The sequence below is a fragment of the Chinchilla lanigera genome, unplaced genomic scaffold (assembly GCF_000276665.1).
Source record: "Chinchilla lanigera isolate Chin_1 unplaced genomic scaffold, ChiLan1.0 scaffold00006, whole genome shotgun sequence".
Classification (NCBI taxonomy): domain Eukaryota; kingdom Metazoa; phylum Chordata; class Mammalia; order Rodentia; family Chinchillidae; genus Chinchilla; species Chinchilla lanigera.
In genome coordinates this window covers 31,198,827-31,202,785 of record NW_004955407.1, presented here as the reverse complement: position 1 = coordinate 31,202,785, position 3,959 = coordinate 31,198,827, and positions in this window count along the sequence as shown.

Below are 3,959 nucleotides of genomic sequence, written 5' to 3'. Positions count from 1 at the left end.
AGAGAAGTCTTCGCTCTTCATAACTGGGTGTGAGGAGGGGAGGGAATGGCTTCAAGTGGACTCGAGTTCAAGAGATCAAGTGAGGCCATCTGGAACACTTTCCCACCTCCTTTCTGTGATCCCTCCTTGCCTTCCGGGCATATTTTCCAAGCCAGATCTTCCACATAGGGGCCATGACTGTCCCCGACATCTGTCATCTTACTTTCTTCACAGCTTTCCATCTAGAGAATGTTATCCCTCAAGAGGAGAAGCTAGATTCAGAGCGACACAGCCAGGTTATGAGTCCTAGCTTATGAATCCACCTCTCCACCAATTGGAGTGACCCAGAAAAGAGAGTGCACTCTGATTGTCCTGGAGTGGGTCATGTGCCCGCCTTTGGGGTTTTGGGAGTGCTAGTGATTGGTTGTAGAAAGAACTCCAGCCAAATCACTCAGTGTATGTTCTCTGGGGCAGATTGTTATATACTGTAAGGGGAGGCAGTATGTATCAAGCAGACAAAACATAGCAACTTTTGGTGACTATACTTTCTGTCTTACTCACCTTCTGTTGCTGGGACACAATACCCAGCATCCACAATTTAAAGGAGGACAGGTATGGGCCGGGGATATAGCTCAGTGGCACAAGTGCCTGCCTGGCAAGTGCAAGGTTGTGAGTTCGATTCCTGGTACCAAAAAAAAAAAAAAAAACCAAAAACAAAATAAAGGAGGGCAGGTTTATTTTGCCTGAGTTCAGTCTATGGTCAACTGGCTCCAAAGCAGTAACAGCATGGCATAGGGGCAGGGTGGAGGAAAATGTACTCAACCCAGGCAGTCAGGAAGCAGAGAGAGAAGGAGGAGCCAGGGATAAGAATTCACTCTTTCAGGCCACACCCCAGTGACCGCTCCAGCCAGGCCCCGCTTCCTAAGTGCGCATTCACTATGAACTATTCAGTGGATGAGTCTGCTTGCGAGTACTCCACTCCCCTGACCCTGTCACCCTCAAATACACTAGACATTTGAGACTCAAGCCATGACACCTTCTTGCCAGGCATGGATTACACCTGTAATCCTAGCACTCAGGAGGCTGAGGCAGAAGGATCTCAGTGAGTTTGAGACCAGACTGTGCCTCAAACAAACAAGCAAGCGAACAAACAAACAATAAACCACGGCACCATCTCTGTCTTGTCCCGAGAACATCCCCTCCTCCCACACTTTGCTTACGCAGACTGTGGGCCTTGGCTGTCTAATCACCGGCCTTCTGCCTCCTTCCCACATCCAGCCGGGTTTCAGGGCTGAGCCCACCGTGCACGCTCAGAAAGTACTTCCTGTGCTCTCTGGGGCCGATGGAACAGAGGAGAGGTCTCAGGAGGGAGGCAGGTCCTTCTCTGAACTGAGTGAGCGCGCTCTAGCCTGGCTCCCTGCGCTCCCCGCCCTCCCAGGAGATCCCGAGCCGGTCAAGGCCGTTTAGTCGAACAGATCAGATAGACAGGCGAACAAAAGGAGCAGGTGGAAAGGGTCCAAGGATGTCTCACAGAACCAAAGCACAGCCAAGCCTCGGGAGAACTGGAGGCTGCCGGGGACTTGGATGAGACCCAGCTACAGCGGGGCAGGGTCTCCCCGAGTCCCTCTGCACAGCGCTGCTTCCCACAGCAGGCCACTGCTGATTACTCATTACCGGGCGCTGTGGACGCTTACGGCCTGGCCTGGTAATCTCTCTTCCTAGTCTCAGCCCACCATTTGATTATGTGCTCTGAGTCTTCTTGAGAAAGGTAGAATTTTTTTTTTTTTTTTTTTTTTTTGAGTTGCTATGTAGTTCAGGCTGGTCTTCAATTCACTATGTAGCCCAGGCTGGCGTTGAACTCACAGCGATCCTCCTGCCTCAGCCTCCCAAATGCTAGGATTGGCCTCCCAAGTGTGCACCACCACACCTGGCAGACGGTAGGACATTTTGGGTTAGTGACCAGTCAAAGACATTGGCTCTCCCTGTGCATCTATGAGACCAATAATCTGCCCACGAGGTTACATAGCACCAGGACAGCTGCTCAGGCTGGTGGGTGGGGAGGAGGTCAGGTCTCTGAGGAGGGAGTTGGGGCAGGCAGGTGCCCAGTCATGCCTCAACCTCTGAGAAGCTCAGTGACGCCTGCAAGAGGCGAAGGCTGGCCTGCAAGCCAGGTATATGGACCACTGGTTTATCCGTGCCTCTGAGGAGGAGCGGATGCCAAAGCCCCCGGAGGTGAGGTTGTGACAGGGGCACAGCAGGGAGCTTGGTAAACACTGAAGGTAGCCGCACAGGTGGGAAAAGGCTGAGCAAGGCCTCAGATTTGACTGCAGTGGCCGGAGCGAGTGGAAGTAGTCCAGGGTGAGCGGGGCCCTGATGGTACAGGGAGGGGAGGTGAAGAACACAGGGGAAGAAAGAGAAGAGGGAGAAGGGGTAACCTTCCAGGAAGTGACAGTGAGGGCGTGCTCCGCACGCTGGCGTCTTGGACTGTGCTCTCCGCTGTATCGTGTAAGTAAAAGACGTTCCAGAATAGCGCACTGTCCACTCATTAAGTTAAAGTGAGGGGAAGGAAGTCCTTGGCTTGCTGACTAAATAAACATGAAGTCCTAAGCATTGGCTGTACCTCAGAGAAAGGAAGTGTGCTGAAAAGGCACACTTCATACTGGACTGAAGCTAGGTATGGTGGCACACACCTGTAATCCCAGCACTCGGGAGGCTGAGGCAGGAGGATCGTTGTGAGTTCAAGACCAGCCTGGGCTACAAAGTGAGCTCAAGGCCAGCCTGAACTGCATACATAGCAAGACCCTGTCTCAAAAAGACAAAAAAAAAACCAAAAAAACATAGTGGACCAAAATTCAAAACAAGTCACCAGTCACATTGAAGATATCCTTTTTTTTTTATATAGATAGGGTCTCAACGTAATAGTTTAGGCTGGCCTTGAACTCACTGTGTAGACCAGGCTGCCCTCAAAGTCGAAGTGATCCTTGTGCCCTTAGCCTCCCAAGTGCTGGGATTACAAGCGTGCGCCACCACACTTGGTTGAAGATATTATTCTTTTTTTTTTAGTACTGGAAATTGAATTCAGGACCTTGCTTTTGCCAGGCAGGTGCTGAGCTTTATCCCTGGCAGAAGATATTATTCTTGACATGTGCAAAGCCTTTCCTAAATTGTAGGGGGTGATCTTATTTCTTGTTACATTTAATGCATTTTATCCTGACCTTGTTTCTTTAACCTCTTTATCAATTGATAATGTTCTTAGCTGCTCATAACTAAAACCAGTTTAGAGCATTTCTTGGTACAAAGGCTGGAAGTAGACATTTCTGTGGATGGTTTTAGTGATCAACTGTATTGTCACAGATCCAGATTCTGTTTTTCACTTCACTCTTATGCCTTGAATTTTCATGTGTGTAACTGTCATCTCACGATTTCAAAGTGGCTGCTACAGCTCCAGAAAAAGAACAGCACCAGAGTCTTAGTCCATTTTGTTATAATGCTATAGTGGAATAACTGAGGCTAGGAAATGGATAAAGGAAAGTGGTTTATTTGGTTCATGATTCTGGTGGCTGCAAAGTTCAACCAGCATGGCACTGACATCTGAGAAAAGCGTCGTGGCTGCACTGCACTGTGGCAGAGAAGTAGGAAGGGAAGTGGGGGAGGGGGTTCAAGAGAGGCCGGGAGATACGGCTTGCTTTATAATAACTCACACTTGAGGCCACCAATCTGGTCTTGTGAGGGTGAGAATGCCTTCCTTCAGCAGCAGAATTAATCCCTCTTAAATGTCCCAGCACCTCTCAAAGGTACCATGCCCAGTTCCATCTCACTGGGGACCAAGCCCCACCTTGAGTTTGGGGGCGGTGGGGACAAACTCCACCAAAACCATAGCAACCAGCGAGCTTTCTTTTGGCACCTGTCCTTTTCTTTTTTTTCTTTTCTTTTTTTAAAAATCTTTTTGAGATAGGGTCTCACTGTGCAGTTCAGGCTGG